Genomic DNA, 19,009 nt, shown 5'->3' on the forward strand with positions numbered 1-19,009 from the left:
CCCCTGACATCCCTACAAATACACAGCTATCTCTCCAGAACCCCTGACATCCCTACAAATACACAGCTATCTCCCCAGCACCCCTGACATTCCTACAAATACACAGCTATCTCTCCAGCACCCCTGACATTCCTACAAATACACGGCTATCTCCCCAGCACCCCTGACATCCCTACAAATACACAGCTATCTCCCCATCACCCCTGACATCCCTACAAATACACAGCTATCTCCCCAGCACCCCTGACATCCCTACAAATACACAGCTATCTCCCCAGCAACTCTGACATTCCTACAAATACACAGCTATCTCCCCATCACCCCTGGCATCCCTACAAATACACAGCTATCTCCCCAGCAACTCTGACATTCCTACAAATACACAGCTATCTCTCCAGCACCCCTGGCATCCCTACAAATACACAGCTATCTCCCCAGCACCCCTGACATTCCTACAAATACACAGCTATCTCCCCAGCACCCCTGACATCCCTACAAATACACAGCTATCTCCCCAGCAACCCTGACATTCCTACAAATACACAGCTATCTCCCCAGCACCCCTGACATCCCTTCCAATACACAGTTATCTCCCCAGCACCCCTGACATCCCTTCCAATACACAGCTATCTCCCCATCACCCCTGACATCCCACGGCTATCTCCCCAGCACCCCTGACATCCCTACAAATACACAGCTATCTCCCCAGCACCCCTGACATCCCTACAAATACACAGCTATCTCTCCAGCACCCCTGACATCCCTACAAACACACAGCTATCTCCCCAACACCCCTGACATCCCTACAAACACACTATCTCACCAGCACCCCTGACATCCTTACAAACACACCTATCTCCCCAGCACCCCTGACATCCCTACAAACACACAGCTATCTCCCCAGCACCCCTGGCATTCCTACAAATACACAGCTATCTCCCCATCACCCCTGACATCCCTACAAATGCACAGCTATCTCCCCATCACCCCTGACATCCCTACAAATACACAGCTATCTCCCCAGCACCCCTGACATTCCTACAAACACACAGCTATCTCCCCATCACCCCTGACATCCCTACAAATGCACAGCTATCTCCCCATCACCCCTGACATCCCTACAAATACACAGCTATCTCCCCAGCACCCCTGACATTCCTACAAACACACAGCTATCTCCCCAGCACCCCTGACATCCCTACAAATACACAGCTATCTCTCCAGAACCCCTGACATCCCTACAAATACACAGCTATCTCCCCAGCACCCCTGACATTCCTACAAATACACAGCTATCTCTCCAGCACCCCTGACATTCCTACAAATACACGGCTATCTCCCCAGCACCCCTGACATCCCTACAAATACACAGCTATCTCCCCATCACCCCTGACATCCCTACAAATACACAGCTATCTCCCCAGCACCCCTGACATCCCTACAAATACACAGCTATCTCCCCAGCAACTCTGACATTCCTACAAATACACAGCTATCTCCCCATCACCCCTGGCATCCCTACAAATACACAGCTATCTCCCCAGCAACTCTGACATTCCTACAAATACACAGCTATCTCTCCAGCACCCCTGGCATCCCTACAAATACACAGCTATCTCCCCAGCAACTCTGACATTCCTACAAATACACAGCTATCTCCCCATCACCCCTGACATCCCTACAAATACACAGCTATCTCCCCATCACCCCTGACATCCCTACAAATACACAGCTATCTCCCCAGCACCCCTGACATCCCTACAAATACACAGCTATCTCCCCAGCACCCCTGACATCCCTACAAATACACAGCTATCTCTCCAGCACCCCTGACATCCCTACAAATGCACAGCTATCTCCCCTGCCCCGGGCCTGCACTATGAAAACGACAGCAGGCTAGACAACACAGTGTCACACGCCTTTGAAACACAGCCATCCAGAACAACAGATCCTGTCAACTTGATATCATCTTTATAATCAAGATCAGAGCATGTGTGTTGAATCAATATTATTCATATCATACAATTTAATATAGATCTGAATACTATGACATGTCTTGTGAATTTGAACTTTGATATTGAATTTCTTCAAACTCGCTCACACACACACACACATGAGAGAGAGAGAGAGAGAGAGAGAGAGAGAGAGAGAGAGAGAGAGAGAGAGAGAGAGAGAGAGAGAGAGAGAGAGAGAGAGAACGAACGAACGAACGAACGAACGAACGAACGAACGAACGAACGATTTATTCAATATAAGGCCATTGCCCCATTTGAAGGGGTTAAACAAAAGTAAAGAAACTTTTCTACCTTATATAATGTTATGAATAGAGAGAGAGAGAGAGAGAGAGAGAGAGAGAGAGAGAGAGAGAGAGAGAGAGAGAGAGAGAACAAGAAAAAATATGTCTCTGTGTGTGTGTGTGTGTGTGTGTGTGTGTGTGTGTGTGTGTGTGTGTGTGTGTGTGTGTGTGAGGTTCTGTGTCAATAATTGAGCACAAAATAGTTGTGTAATGTAGTTACTGAATTAGATGTGCATGAGAAAGAGACAGAGAGAGATTACAAGATAAAATTATTTATTCATGAGGATAATAGATATACGATGAATGAAAGTTTGCTGTGTTCATATATATATATATATATATATATATATATATATATATATATATATATATATATATATATATAATTATGATTATTATATTATGTATTTGTGTACACATGTATATATATATATATAATTATGATTATTATATTATGTATTTGTGTACACATGTTTTGACCACAAAATTGATTCAAATGTGGAATGTATTTACTGAATTAGAGGTGCATGGCACACACACACACACACACACACACACACACACACAGAGATTACAAGAAAAAATCTTTATTCATGAGGATACATAAAAACTATATAGATGTAGCCGAGTGTTCAGCTGGCTACGATAACCTTAGTTCAACTCACAGCACATGCCGTAAAGCAGATGACAATTTTACTACAGTGACGGTGTCCAACCACTGACCTGTTGATGAATTCGCTGTACAAATTTGAAATGAAACCTGTTAGGCGTCTGGCCAGTCAGATTCACCAGTGTTGTGCTTGTGTCCACACGCTCGGTTGTCGCATACAGTCAGCTACCTAACATTCTACTGTAAGTACTTTGTAAGATGTGCTGATGACTTGTAAATTTAAGTTTCGACACATTACTCGTATTCATATGATGATATGTTGATATTGTCTTAGGTTGGCAAACTTGTTTCAATTATTGCTTTGACATCAGTCACAGGTCTGCTATGATTGATCTAGATAATTGTCATGCCATCATGTTAAGCTTGTACACAGTATTCCAGTTCATTCTTTCCAACGTCACAGTCAGTCTCAGTCACTGACGTAGAATGTTGATGCAAAAATCTTTGCTCAGCGCTCACTGATCTAGCGTTCGAACTGTTTTAGAATTTTCTCAGGATTCTTTCTTTGCTCACACTGATGAAGGTTAGGCGTTACTTAAACTACGTTTACACGGGATGCAACTAACTTGCAACCAATTTGCGACTAACTCTTTGAAACCAGCCGAGACTGGTGGAGACTGGTTGCCCCCGGTTGTGGCCCGTCGCTGCCGGTCTCAGAAACCAACGGATTTTCCCGATTTTTGGTTGCATGCTTGGTCGCAAGGCTCATTTTATTTCCACTCCAAGACCGATAATTTTTTTAGGGCCTTGCAACTAAACTGCGAAAAAACGGTCGCCGTCGGTTGCCACAGCTTGCCGCTCGTCTCAGCCTGTTTCCAACAGGAAATTGATGACGCAAGCGGCACGCGTGTCACGGATTTTTCTGTCTGGCTTGGCAGACGCTCGCAGCGTGGTTTCTCGTGTGTGTTGCCTAGTTAGTTGCACCGGAGATTAGAAAAGAGAGATAAACCACTTGCAGAAATTGCTGAAGCCAGGCAGCCTGCGCCGCGGCACGCATTCACTATTCATGAGCTGCCTTTGCCCCGCCCAAACGAAAGGAAAGCGTCAGTCGAACGCAGTCTCCTGAGTGATTTTATAATTTGGATTACACCTTTTTTCCCTTTTCTGTTTGCTTCATCCCACGCAGATGTCAAACTCAATTTTGTTGTGAATAACATTCCTAAATATTTATATGTATTGGTTACTTTTATTTCCCTATCACCACAGCACCATTTTTCACGAGTTGAAAGATGACCTCCATTGCGGAAAACTATAATATTGGTCTTAACGAGATTCACTGTTTGTTGTAGTCTGTCTGTTTCTTGCTTAAGGGCATTTAATTGATTTTGTAACCCTATGGGTGTGTCAGACAAGAGAACAACATCATCAGCAAATAGCATTAACAGCAAATCTGTTGCGCCAGGTATCATTTGTATTCCATGTCTCCCCTTCTTTGATAACTCCACTGCCAATTCACCGATGAGAAAGGAAAACAGCTGTGTGCTTGGCATACAACCTTGTTTAACCCCTTTGTCACGAACACATACAAGTACAGAATCGTAGATGCTTTTAACAGCCATGTAAAACTCCCGAGAGAGAGAGACAGAGACAGAGACTTAGAGAGAGAGATAGAGCACAATACAACGGTCTGCTCGGGCAACATGAAGCGTTCGTATATATATGAATTATATATATGATTATGTACATATTGATAGATTTAGATTTACATACTGATAGATCTATATGAAATTATGTATGTATGTATTCATGTATGTATGTATAGACAGATGTTAGAAGAGAGACAGAGCTGAATGTGTTTTATGTTTTGATATATATATATATATATATATTTTAAGAAATGGTGATGTAAACCAGAAAGTGTGAAGAAAATGTAGCGTTACGAAAACGCAGTTCAATAATTTATAACTGTCTCTCTCATGTGCAACATTGCGCTGGGGGAGGGGGCGGGGAGTTGGTGGTGGGGGGAGCTGCTTTATTTTCTTTTTATATTATCTACATTCAAGCAGATGCAAACGTGCTAAAAACCAAAGCAGAAATGAATCGGTTTTCATTGTATACAGCGAATCTTACTACACGTGGGAAATTCCAGGCGTAACTTAACTTTCGCTTTACTGCAGCTGAACCGTCGAACCGACCAGTTTCCTTCAGGTGGGGAAGGAGAGGGTGATTTACCCCCACCCTTCCGCACTGCGTGTGTGCCCCAAAACGGCTTCAGCACTGTTATAGACAGTAAGAAGGGGCCTGCCGCGAGTGGTTTATCTCTCTTTTCTAATCTCCGGTTGCACGTAAGTCGCCGCCTCCTGCGGAGGCCGTCCAGTCGCATGTACCAGCCTTGCAACCAAAATTCGAATTTGGTTGCAAGTTAGTTGCATCCCGTGTAAACGTAGCATTCCGCTTTCAGCAAGGAAATTTAAATGCTTTGTCTTTAACACAACTGGATGTCTTGTGTAAGTTCATTCACCACTTAATGGTCAAGCCATGCTAGTTATTTCAATCATTGTATTGAGTATTGACTATTTGTTTTCTCAGGTTAACTATTTAATATCAAAGCCATTGCTTATATTATTTTTTTCTAATATTTATGTATTATTTCATAGGTTGATATCAGTACTGCCAATTTCACAGTTACAGTGTACTTAGTCCTCTATAGTGTGTGTGTAGTACTCTGTTGTGGTGATTTCAATATAGTGCTACATGATAACTGATTCATTTGAATCACTGACACAGTATAAGCTTTACCAGATCTACACTGTTCGTGTACTTTTAGTAAGTCAGCTCAGTTTCAAAGATTTCATTTAAAATGTTAAAATATATTAGAAGTGTCATATTGTGTCAGTGTTTGGTCTTCACACATATGTGTTATGTTGTTGCTTATTGCAAACTGAGTTGTAGTCATTCCATGTTAATATGTGTACATGTGCTGACTATCCACTTGAATTACTGACATGTTGTGCCGATGACATTTGTTGTTTATGTCTTTTACAGGCACTGTTCTTTTCTTCTTTAAATATTGTAAAATAAAACAGTAGAAAAAACCCTTGTGACTGGCCTCTGTATGTCCTTGGCCTGTGTAAGGATCTTTTCCATCCTTTCACTTTCTATTTAGTTAATTCAGTAATTCTTTTGTATCGCCTTTAAATACCACTGAGGTACGGTTCATGTGTCAGAATACCATTGCTCATGTTTTTATTTCACTTCTGTTGTGATATACATATGTTTGGAGACAGCATCATGTTTTCACTCCTGATAAGGTATTGAGATATCTGAAAATCAGTGTATTATTTTTCTCGCAAAATAGATCTGTCTGAAAACAATGTATTCTTATTCAGTTTGCAAGGCACTGAGATGTATGAAGATCACACTGTAAAACATTACAAAGCTGAAGATAGGATCGTATTTTATTCCCCTGGCATACAAAATAGTTGGAGATCAATGTTCTAATTTCGCATCTTCTTATTAACTCTCTCCATACGAACGGCGAAAGAGACGACGTTAACAGCGTTTCTCCCCAATTACCACCATCAAAATATTACAAGCGGAAGGCTCTTAACACTGAAGAGGTGAATGTTGACAAAGAATACCACAATTCTGACGACGGAAGCTAAAGGTTGGGTCATTCAGACACCCACTGGACATCCGAGGGGTCTGTGTAGAGGAGAAGAGAGGACTGGCCGTACTGAGTGAGTTAATAGACGTCTAGAATTGTTCCAACTGGATCTGGATATACAAATGTTCGAACGTGAACTTGTACTTTCTCCCCATGTCGAGATACCCAGATATCTGAACTGCATTATTTTGTAATGTCGTTCTCGCAGGACTCTGACATTTTAATAGTATATTCACCCCCAACTCTTACTCTTGTAAGCCATACCGAGTTCTTCGAAGACCAATGTCAATGTCTTCTCCTGTCACGATTTTGGTACAGGCTAATCAGAAGATGAATGCATAATTTATCTTCCCGCAAAGCAAGATAGGGCGTTTCATATGGTCCTGCCATATCTTCATATTTGCTTTTTGTTGTGAGTGTCTTCAAGTGTCCTCAACCAACACTGCTGTCACGATTACCACTGTAGTGCACAGTCACATGGAGAACTCAGAACTCAGAAGAGGTTCAAACTACTTCGGCCTTCGGCCACAATAAAAGCAAAAGAAGGCATCAAATGATGAACTGGCAATTTAGAATATGGAAATGTAGCAGAAGTCCCGAAAGGAAACCATCAGGCAAGGGAGATGTACGTGTGAGTTGTGAGGGGATAGGAGGGAAGAGAGAGAAGGTGGGGAGAGGGGGGAAGGGAGAGATAGAGAGTAGGTGGGATGAGAAAGGAAGAGAGAGAGAGAGAGAGTAGGTGGAATGAGAGAGGAAGAGAGGGAGAGAGATAGGTGGGAGGAGAGAGAGAGAGTAGGTGGGATGAGAGAGGAAGAGAGAGAGAGAGATAGGTGGGAGGAGAGAGAGAGAGATAGGTGGGAGGAGAGAGAGACAGATAGGTGGGATGAGAGAGGAAGAGAGGGAGATAGACGGGAGGAGAGAGAGAGGTGGGATGAGAGAGAAAGAGAGGGAGAGAGTAGGTGGGATGAGAGAGAGAGAGATAGGTGGGAGGAGAGAGGAAGAGAGAGAGAGAGAGTAGGTGTGATGAGAGAGAGAGAGAGTAGGTGGGATGAGTGAGGAAGAGAGAGAGAGAGAGAGAGAGAGAGTAGGTGGGATGAGAAAGGAAGAGAGAGAGAGAGTAGGTGGGGTGAGAGAGAGAGAGAGATAGGTGGGAGGAGAGAGGAAGAGAGAGAGAGAGAGAGTAGGTGTGATGAGAGAGAGAGAGTAGGTGGGATGAGAGAAGAGAGAGAGAGAGAGTAGGTGGGATGAGAGAGGAAGAGAGAGAGAGAGAGTAGGTGGGATGAGAGAGGAAGAGAGAGAGAGAGAGAGAGAGAGAGAGAGAGTAGGTGGGATGAGAGAAGAGAGAGAGAGAGAGAGTAGGTGGGATGAGAGAGGAAGAGAGAGAGAGAGAGTAGGTGGGATGAGAGAGGAAGAGAGAGAGAGAGAGAGTAGGTGGGATGAGAGAGGAAGAGAGAGAGAGAGAGAGTAGGTGGGATGAGAGAGGAAGAGAGAGAGAGTAGGTGGGATGAGAAAGGGAGTGAGAGAGAGAGAGTAGGTGGCATGAGAGAGGAAGAGAGAGAGAGTAGGTGGGATGAGAGAGGAAGAGAGCGAGGGTAGGTGGGATGAGAAAGGGAGTGAGAGAGAGAGAGAGTAGGTGGCATGAGAGAGGAAGAGAGAGAGAGTAGGTGGGATGAGAGAGGAAGAGAGAGAGAGAGAGTAGGTGGGATGAGAGAGGAAGAGAGAGAGAGTAGGTGGGATGAGAGAGGAAGAGAGAGAGAGAGTAGGTGGGATGAGAGAGGAAGAGAGAGAGAGTAGGTGGGATGAGAGAGGAAGAGAGAGAGAGAGAGTAGGTGGGATGAGAGAGGAAGAGAGAGATAGGTGGGATGAGAGAGGAGGAGAGAGAGAGAGCAGGTGGGATGAGAGAGGAAGAGAGAGAGAGAGAGAGAGTAGGTGGGATGAGAGAGGAAGAGAGAGAGAGAGAGAGTAGGTGGGATGAGAGAGGAAGAGAGAGAGAGAGTAGGTGGGATGAGAGAGGAAGAGAGAGAGAGAGAGTGGGTGGGAGGAGAGAGAGAGTAGGTGGGAGGAGAGAGAGAGAGAGTAGGTGGGAGGAGAGAGAGAGAGAGAGAGTGGGTGGAAGGAGAGAGAGAGAGTAAGCGGGAGGGGATAGAGAGAGAGATAGAGTAGGTGGGAGGAGAGAGAGAGAGAGAGTGGCTGGGAGGAGAGAGAGAGAGAGTAGGTGGGAGGAGAGAGAGAGTGGGTGGGAGGAGAGAGAGAGAGAGAGTGGGTGGGAGGAGAGAGAGAGAGAGTAGGTGGGAGGAGAGAGAGAGAGAGAGTGGGTGGAAGGAGAGAGAGAGAGAGAGAGTAGGTGGGAGGAGATAGAGAGTAGGTAGAGAGAGAGAGAGACAGTAGGTGGGAGGAGAGAGAGAGAGAGATAGGTGGGAGAGAGAGAGAGAGAGAGAATAGGTGGGAGGAGAGAGAGAGAGTAGGCGGGAGGGGATAGAGAGTGAGTAGGTGGAGAGAGAGAGAGACAGTAGGTGGGAGGAGAGAGAGAGAGAAGGTGGGAGGGGATAGAGAGACAGTAGGTGGGAGGAGAGAGAGAGAGAGTAGGTAGTTGGAGAGAGAGTAGGTGGGAGAAGAGAGAGAGAGTAAGCGGGAGGGGATAGAGAGAGAGAGTAGGTGGAGAGAGAGAGACAGTATGAGGGAGGAGAGAGAGAGAGAGAGTAGGTGGGAGGAGAGAGAGAGAGAGTAGGTGGGAGGGGATAGAGAGAGTAGGTGGAAAGAGAAACAGTGGGTGGGAGAAGAGAGAGAGAGAGAAAGAGAGAGAGAGAGAGTGGGTGGGAGGAGAGAGAGAGAGAGTAGGTGGGAGGAGAGAGGAGAGAGAGAGTAGGTGGGAGAGAGAGAGTAGGTGGGAGGGGATAGAGAGAGAGTAGGTGGAGAGAGAGACAGTAGGTGGAGAGAGAGACAGTAAGCGGGAGGGGATAGAGAGAGAGAGAGTAGGTGGAGAGAGAGAGACAGTATGTGGGAGGAGAGAGAGAGAGAGTGGGTGGGAGGAGAGAGAGAGAGTAGGTGGGAGGAGAGAGAGAGAGTAGGTGGGAGGAGAGAGAGAGAGTAGGTGGGAGGGGATAGAGAGAGTAGGTGGAGAGAGAGACAGTAGGTGGGAGGAGAGAGAGAGAGAGAGAGTAAGTGGGATGGGATAGAGAGAGTAGGTGGAGAGAGAGTAGGTGGGAGGAGAGAGAGAGAGTGAGAGAGTGGGAGGGAGGAGAGAGAGATAGAGTAGGTGGGAGGAGAGAGAGAGAGTAGGTGGGATGGGATAGAGAGAGTAGGTTGAGAGAGAGACAGTAGGTGGGAGGAGAGAGAGAGAGAGAGAGTAGGTGGGAGGAGAGAGAGAGAGAGAGAGTAGGTGGGAGTAGAGAGAGAGTAGGTGGAGAGAGAGAGAGTGGGTGGGAGGAGAGAGAGAGAATGTGGAGAGAGAGACAGGTGGGAGGAGAGAGAGAGAGTGGGTGGGAGGAGAGAGAGAGTATGTGGAGAGAGAGACAGGTGGGAGGAGAGAGAGGGAGAGTAGGTGGGAGGAGAGAAGAGAGAGAGAGAGAGTAGGTGGGATGAGAGAGGAAGAGAGAGAGAGAGAGTAGGTGGGATGAGAGAGGAAGAGAGAGAGAGAGAGAGTAGGTGGGATGAGAGAGGAAGAGAGAGAGAGTAGGTGGGATGAGAGAGGAAGAGAGAGAGAGTAGGTGGGATGAGAAAGGGAGTGAGAGAGAGAGAGTAGGTGGCATGAGAGAGGAAGAGAGAGAGAGTAGGTGGGATGAGAGAGGAAGAGAGCGAGGGTAGGTGGGATGAGAAAGGGAGTGAGAGAGAGAGAGAGTAGGTGGCATGAGAGAGGAAGAGAGAGAGAGTAGGTGGGATGAGAGAGGAAGAGAGAGAGAGAGAGTAGGTGGGATGAGAGAGGAAGAGAGAGAGAGAGTAGGTGGGATGAGAGAGGAAGAGAGAGAGAGTAGGTGGGATGAGAGAGGAAGAGAGAGAGAGAGTAGGTGGGATGAGAGAGGAAGAGAGAGATAGGTGGGATGAGAGAGGAGGAGAGAGAGAGAGCAGGTGGGATGAGAGAGGAAGAGAGAGAGAGAGAGAGAGTAGGTGGGATGAGAGAGGAAGAGAGAGAGAGAGAGAGTAGGTGGGATGAGAGAGGAAGAGAGAGATAGGTGGGATGAGAGAGGAAGAGAGAGAGAGAGTAGGTGGGATGAGAGAGGAAGAGAGAGAGAGAGAGTGGGTGGGAGGAGAGAGAGAGTAGGTGGGAGGAGAGAGAGAGAGAGTAGGTGGGAGGAGAGAGAGAGAGAGAGAGTGGGTGGAAGGAGAGAGAGAGAGTAAGCGGGAGGGGATAGAGAGAGAGATAGAGTAGGTGGGAGGAGAGAGAGAGAGAGAGTGGCTGGGAGGAGAGAGAGAGAGAGTAGGTGGGAGGAGAGAGAGAGTGGGTGGGAGGAGAGAGAGAGAGAGAGTGGGTGGGAGGAGAGAGAGAGAGAGTAGGTGGGAGGAGAGAGAGAGAGAGAGTGGGTGGAAGGAGAGAGAGAGAGAGAGAGAGTAGGTGGGAGGAGATAGAGAGTAGGTAGAGAGAGAGAGAGACAGTAGGTGGGAGGAGAGAGAGAGAGATAGGTGGGAGAGAGAGAGAGAGAGAGAATAGGTGGGAGGAGAGAGAGAGAGTAGGCGGGAGGGGATAGAGAGTGAGTAGGTGGAGAGAGAGAGAGACAGTAGGTGGGAGGAGAGAGAGAGAGAAGGTGGGAGGGGATAGAGAGACAGTAGGTGGGAGGAGAGAGAGAGAGAGTAGGTAGTTGGAGAGAGAGTAGGTGGGAGAAGAGAGAGAGAGAGTAAGCGGGAGGGGATAGAGAGAGAGAGAGACAGTATGAGGGAGGAGAGAGAGAGAGAGTAGGTGGAAGGAGAGAGAGAGAGAGTAGGTGGGAGGGGATAGAGAGAGTAGGTGGAAAGAGAAACAGTGGGTGGGAGAAGAGAGAGAGAGAGAAAGAGAGAGAGAGAGAGTGGGTGGGAGGAGAGAGAGAGAGAGTAGGTGGGAGGAGAGAGGAGAGAGAGAGTAGGTGGGAGAGAGAGAGTAGGTGGGAGGGGATAGAGAGAGAGTAGGTGGAGAGAGAGACAGTAGGTGGAGAGAGAGACAGTAAGCGGGAGGGGATAGAGAGAGAGAGAGTAGGTGGAGAGAGAGAGACAGTATGTGGGAGGAGAGACAGAGAGAGTAGGTGGGAGGAGAGAGAGAGAGTAGGTGGGAGGGGATAGAGAGAGAGTAGGTGGAGAGAGAGACAGTAGGTGGAGAGAGAGACAGTAAGCGGGAGGGGATAGAGAGAGGGAGAGTAGGTGGAGAGAGAGAGACAGTATGTGGGAGGAGAGACAGAGAGAGTAGGTGGGAGGAGAGAGAGAGAGTAGGTGGGAGGAGAGAGAGAGAGTAGGTGGGAGGGGATAGAGAGAGTAGGTGGAGAGAGAGACAGTAGGTGGGAGGAGAGAGAGAGAGAGAGAGTAAGTGGGATGGGATAGAGAGAGTAGGTGGAGAGAGAGTAGGTGGGAGGAGAGAGAGAGAGTGAGAGAGTGGGAGGGAGGAGAGAGAGATAGAGTAGGTGGGAGGAGAGAGAGAGAGTAGGTGGGATGGGATAGAGAGAGTAGGTTGAGAGAGAGACAGTAGGTGGGAGGAGAGAGAGAGAGAGAGAGTAGGTGGGAGGAGAGAGAGAGAGAGAGAGTAGGTGGGAGTAGAGAGAGAGTAGGTGGAGAGAGAGAGAGTGGGTGGGAGGAGAGAGAGAGAATGTGGAGAGAGAGACAGGTGGGAGGAGAGAGAGAGAGTGGGTGGGAGGAGAGAGAGAGTATGTGGAGAGAGAGACAGGTGGGAGGAGAGAGAGGGAGAGTAGGTGGGAGGAGAGAGAGAGAGTGGGAGGGGGGAGAGAGAGAGAGTAGGTGGAGAGAGAGAGAGAGAGAGTAGGTAGGAGGAGAGAGAGTAGGTGGGAGGAGAGAGAGAGAGAATAGGTGGGAGGAGAGAGAGAGAGAGAATGTGGAGAGAGAGACAGGTGGGAGGAGAGAGAGAGCGAGTGGGTGGGAGGAGAGAGAGAGAGAGTATGTGGAGAGAGAGACAGGTGGGAGGAGAGAGAGAGAGTGGGAGGGGGGAGAGAGAGAGAGTAGGTGGAGAGAGAGAGACAGTAGGTGGAGAGAGAGAGAGTGGGTGGGAGGAGAGAGAGTAGGTGGGAGGAGAGAGAGAGTAGGTGGGAGGAGAGAGAGAGAGAGTAGGTGGGAAGAGAGAGAAAGAGAGTAGGTAGGAGGAGAGAGAGTATGTGGGAGGAGAGAGAGAGAGTGGGTGGGAGGAGAGAGAGAGAGAGAGAGTATGTGGGAGGAGAGAGAGAGAGAGAGTGGGTGGAGAGAGAGAGAGTAGGTAGGAGGAGAGAATGTGGGAGGAGAGAGAGAGAGTATGTGGGAGGAGAGAGAGAGAGAGTATGTGGGAGGAGAGAGAGAGAGTAGGTGGGAAGAGAGAGAAAGAGAGTAGGTAGGAGGAGAGAGAGTGTGTGGGAGGAGAGAGAGAGAGAGAGAGTATGTGGGAGGAGAGAGAGAGAGAGAGTGGGAGGAAAGAGAGAGAGAGTTGGTGGGAGGAGAGAGAGAGATAGGTGGGAGGAGAGAGAGAGATAGGTGGGAGGAGAGAGAGAGAGTAGGTGGAAGGAGAGAGAGAGAGAGTAGGCGGGAGGGGATAGAGAGTGAGTAGGTGGAGAGAGAGAGACAGTAGGTGGGAGGAGAGAGAGAGAGTAGGTGGGAGGAGAGAGAGAGATAGGTGGGAGGAGAGAGAGAGAGTAGGTGGAAGGAGAGAGAGAGAGTAGGTGGGAGGATAGAGAGAGAGATAGGTGGGAGGAAAGAGAGAGAGATAGGTGGGAGGAGAGAGAGAGAGAGAGAGAGAATAGGTGGGAGGAGAGAGAGAGTAGGCGGGAGGGGATAGAGTGAGTAGGTGGAGAGAGAGAGAGTAGGTGGGAGGAGAGAGAGAGAGTAGGTGGGAGGAGAGAGAGAGATAGGTGGGAGGAGAGAGAGAGAGTAGGTGGGAGGAGAGAGAGAGAGTAGGTGGGAGGAGAGAGAGAGAGTAGGTGGGAGGAGAGAGAGAGTAGGTGGAAGGAGAGAGAGAGAGTAGGTGGGAGGAGAGAGAGAGAAAATTGGTGGAGAGAGAGAGTAGGTGGGAGGAGAGAGAGAGAGAGTAGGTGGGAGGAGAGAGAGAGAGAGTAGGTGGGAGGAGAGAGAGAGAGTAGGTGGGAGGAGAGAGAGAGACAGTAGGTGGGAGGAGAGAGAGAGTGGGTGGGAGGAGAGAGAGTAGGTGGGAGGAGAGAGAGACAGTAGGTGGAGAGACAGTAGGTGGGTGGAGAGAGAGAGAGAGAGAGTGGCTGGGAGGAGAGAGAGACAGTAGGTGGGAGGAGAGAGGGAGAGAGAGAGATAGTTGGGAGGAAAGAGAAAGAGTAGGTGAGAGGAAAAGAGAGAGAGAGAGAGCAGTTTGGAGGAGAGAGAGAGTAGTTGGGAGGAGAGAGGGAGAGTAGGTGGGTGGAGAGAGAGAGAGAGAGAGAGTGGCTGGGAGGAGAGAGAGACAGTAGGTGGGAGGAGAGAGGGAGAGAGAGAGATAGTTGGGAGGAAAGAGAAAGAGTAGGTGAGAGGAAAAGAGAGAGAGAGAGAGCAGTTTGGAGGAGAGAGAGAGTAGTTGGGAGGAGAGAGGGAGAGTAGGTGGGAGTAGAGAGAGAGAGAGAGTAGGTGGGAGAGAGAGGAAGAGAGAGAGTAGGTGTGAGGAGACAGAGAATGTGGGAGGGGAGAGAGAGAGAGAGTTGAGGAGAGGAGAGAGAGAGTTGGTGGGAGGAGAGAGGAAGAGTGAAGATAGGTGGGAGGAGAGAGTGAGAGAGAGTGTTGGTGGGAGGAGAGAGGAAGAGAGACAGAGAACATGTGGGAGGAGAGAGAGAGAGAGTGTGTGTGTGTAGGTGGGAGGAGAGAGGGAGAGAGAGAGAGAGTAGATGGGATGAGAGAGGAAGAGAGAGAGAGGTGGTGGGATGAGAGAGGAAGAGAGAGAGAGTAGATGGGATGAGAGAGGAAGAGAGAGAGAGAGTAGGTGGGATGAGAGAGAGAGAGAGTAGGTGGGATGAGAGAGGAAGAGAGAGAGAGAGTTGGTGGGAGGAGAGAGAGAGAGAGAGTAGGTGGGATGAGAGAGGAAGAGAGAGAGTAGGTGGGATGAGAGAGGAAGAGAGAGAGAGTTAGTTGGTGGGAGGAGAGAGAGAGAGAGAGTAGGTGGGATGAGAGAGGAAGAGAGAGAGAGAGTAGGTGGGATTAGAGAGGAAGAGAGAGAGAGAGAGTAGGTGGGAGGAGAGAGGAAGAGAGAGAGAGAGGTGGTGGGATGAGAGAGGAAGAGAGAGAGAGAGTAGGTGGGATGAGAGAGGAAGAGAGAGAGTAGGTGGGATGAGAGAGGAAGAGAGAGAGAGTTAGTTGGTGGGAGGAGAGAGAGAGAGAGAGTAGGTGGGATGAGAGAGGAAGAGAGAGAGAGAGTAGGTGGGATTAGAGAGGAAGAGAGAGAGAGAGAGTAGGTGGGAGGAGAGAGGAAGAGAGAGAGAGAGGTGGTGGGATGAGAGAGGAAGAGAGAGAGAGAGTAGGTGGGATGAGAGAGGAAGAGAGAGAGAGAGAGAGAGAGAGTAAGTAGGATGAGAGAGGAAGAGAGAGAGATGTGGGAGTCCAGTAACTGGATTAAAGACAAAAACCAGACACTTCTCTATTCCCATAACTGCTTTTCTTTAATAAAATCGGGAACTGGATTTTTGAAAAAAAGCAAGACAGCACAAAACCACCTCCATTCCCATCATTCCATGATGCCCAAACACTACACACACACACACACACACACACACACACACACACACACACTGGCAGAACATGTATTTCTATTTCTTTCCACGCTGTTCGCGTCACATGTAAGCCCACACTCTCTGGAGTCCCACGCAGGGGACCCCATTCTTTCTGGCACTTTGCGAGAAATTGTGGTCGTTCCCCTGCGACGAATCGCAAGAAAGCGTGGAAAGTACCCTGATCAACGTTTAAAACATTTCCTTTGAGAAATGTTTTTGCTTCTCTTCTTCCAACACATCTTATCTCTCACTTCGATCATCCATCAGCTTGAACCGTCTCGGGTGTCGGGGGACGAAAGACCGGAGCAGTGAGCCGAAAGGCTTGGGGAGGTGGGATGTTTTGTGTTTTTTAAACTCTCTTTTACACTCTCAGTCTACATCTGGGTCTTCCTCTCGCCTCGAAACTTGGTGCTGTATGCTCGGCAACAAGATGGTGAATTGATATTATGTGTCAGGTGTCCAAACTATTTGAATTTCTGTTGGTTGATGGCTGGTGTTGCCCCTGATCCTGCTATTCCTGACCATATTGCGCCGACATATCATTAACTCACTCAGTACGGCCAGTCTTCTCTTCTCCTCTACACGGACCCCTCGGATGTCCAGTGGGTGTCTGAATGACCCAACCTTTAGCTTCCGTCGTCAGGATTGTGGTATTCTTTGTCAACATTCACCTCTTCAGTACAAGAGCCTTCCGCTTGCAATATTTTGATGGTGGTAATTGGGGTGAAATGCTGTTAACGTCGTCTCTTTCGCCGTTCGTATGGAGAGAGTTAAACAAGAGAGGCAAGGCCTTCAAGACTCACTTGTGACATGCACTTACTACAATAATTGAATCAAAACACACAAAAAATCAATTGCAAAACAAAAGTCATGTGCACCTCCCAACATAGAAATATAGACCACACAAAGTTGTGTTGGATTTCACATTGCTTTTTTTTTTTTTTCAAAATTAAAGTCACAAAGGAAAAAAATCATTTCTAGCTCACACTTGCTTTTGTTTAAATGAAAGAGGAAATGTACCTAAGTGTGACCAACATCCACACACACACAAGGTAGGTAATAAAGTTAAGTTACATTTTATACATGTATAAATATATAAGATGTAACTGAACTTTTTGTTAAACTATTACGTAATGCATTATAAGATTAATCATAGAGAAACAATTAATACAGTGTGAAAAAACTCAATATGGGTATTAACAATGTGCCTGTCTGCTTCATGATTACAATTAGTATTAGAAAAAATGACATTCACAACACATTTTCATTATATTACAGATTTTTGTGATAACCTTGATTCAGTAAGACCCAACACACACAGAGACACACACACACATATATATATATATATAACTTCAAAGTCATACATACAACTATTTGGGTTTGCAGCTGCATTACATGCTCACACATGAAAATCAAAATTCAAATGATAAATATAGGTCAGTTACATTTTATACATGTATTTATATAAATACATAAAATGTAACTGAGCAGTGAGCTTTTTACTATGTATGAAAAACAAAAACTGTTAATTACATAATTATAAGCTTATAATTGTTGAGAAAAAGTGTAATACAGTGTGAAAAAATAAATATAGATATTAACAATGTGCATGCCTATGTGTTTCAAATAATTGTTCAAACTCAAATTTGCTTTAAAAATAAATATAGATATTAATGTGCATGGCTATTTGTTTCAAATGATTGTTCAGACTCAAATTTGCTTTTTGTTTAAGTGAAAAAGGATTCAACTTCATATAAGAAATAAAGTTCAGTTACATTCCATACACAAGATGCATGGTTCATTCCCCCTGGAATGGATCAGTCAGGCCTGGGTCTGTTTCCCTGCAGTCTGAAATCAGTTATGTAAACTGCTATCAGTCATACTGTATTATTGTTACAGAACCTCACACACAGAGAGACACAGAGAGAGAGAGAGAGATGTGAACACAACAAACAACTCTTTCATTTAATAAATATATAATACGTATTTATCGATCCAAATCCAAGTTGTATGCTGAACAATTCCATTGACACCACATAGATCCCCATTTCTTTTCTTTTGTTCTTATTGTTTTGGACATAAAACAAATCCCTAAAAGTATTTAAAATCCTTGTCTTTACCACAACCTTCCATCTTCGATAAATCGTAAAAAAAAAAAATAAAAAAAAATAAAAAAAGAATAACGAAACAAATTTTGGGGCACAGTGTGCACGATAATCAGTCTGGACAGGTCGAGTTCCTTCGTCATATATACGATCGGCGGATCGAGTGTTCTCCGATATAATATATAGATCTGTCTCAATCAAAGTTTCAAAATTTCCTCATTTCCATCAACGGCTTTCCGGCTTCAATGAATCATAATGAACACTCCAGACATAAAAAGAAATCTGAAAAATCGGTAATCTCTTACGTTAGGCTTTGTGTCTTTCATATCATTGCTTGAATTACTGCAATCAGGCGATTAAATTCTATAAATTGCCAAAAAATACGTAAATCATCTTTTCATCTTCACCATCGAAAACCGAACTTGAGCAGATCTGTTAAGTGTTGCGCTGGCTTGTGCCAGACAATCTTAGCCACATCGGGTACACATTTCACTTATATCCAAAGAACACGTAGGAATACGTTTGTAATTGTCGAACTTTAAACATATTCCAGCCTTTTCCATGACCTTCCACCCAGATCCTTCATTACAAAAGCAAATACAGGATGCAGAACGATTGTTCGAGTTGGTGAAACAATCGTTCTCTATCGCAACCGTCACCGAACCGAGACCCAAGCCCTGAAGAAGTTCACAATAAATCTTTAAACCCCAAGGGAGAACGATTCCCACAGGGGACCAATGTTTCCAGGGAGAAGGCTGACGAAGAAGTGTCATCGAATTTTCAGCATGTTCATTCTCGTCTTTTTCAGCAGGTGCCCTTTTTGAAATACTCGTAGGCAATGAACACGTCGATGGCGTATTTCGTGTATTTTTGCGTGGTCTGTCCAAAATTTCTTCTCCTTTTTCTTTCTTTTTTTTCTTGTAAATGCGGGGGAAAAAACAACAACAACAAAAAGTAGTCTCATTACGCTAATCCAGGCAAACGTTAAACAGAGAAGGAGTGACCCAAGAAAATTTTGCCGGTTTGGAGGCTAAAAGAAGCTAACCGGATTATAAACGAAATAAAACGTTCACTATCCGGAAATACGATTTCATCTGGAAGACTTTAATCAAACGGACACACAGATAACTGAATAAGAGTTATTGTATAGACTAGCTCTTTTTACACACGTGAGCCAAAAATACACCTTTTACGTTGGAACTATTTAAATTTTGGTTGCTTTTCTGATTCATAATGGTTCAATATGGCTCAATATGCGCCCACGTGTTTGTCTGTGTGTGCCCAAGGCAACACACACACACACACACACACACACACACGTGCGTGCGCTTGCTTGCGTACACAGTAATCCCCCCCACCCCCCAACCCCCGCTCCCCGTCGATTTTTTTCCTACCCTCGTCTATTATCACTCACAGTGAAAAGACGTTAAACTAAAGAACGAACACACACACACACACACACACACACAC

General features: G+C 46.3%; 1 protein-coding gene across 1 annotated transcript in view; it reads right to left on the reverse strand.

Moving 5' to 3' along the window:
* The window catches only part of LOC143297362 (lachesin-like), a 216,140-nt gene that overhangs the window by 147,617 nt on the left and 49,514 nt on the right, over positions 1 to 19,009 (reverse strand). The gene's annotated exons all lie outside the window — the stretch shown is intronic.

The sequence above is a fragment of the Babylonia areolata genome, chromosome 22 (assembly GCF_041734735.1).
Source record: "Babylonia areolata isolate BAREFJ2019XMU chromosome 22, ASM4173473v1, whole genome shotgun sequence".
In the NCBI taxonomy this organism is placed as follows: domain Eukaryota; kingdom Metazoa; phylum Mollusca; class Gastropoda; order Neogastropoda; family Buccinidae; genus Babylonia; species Babylonia areolata.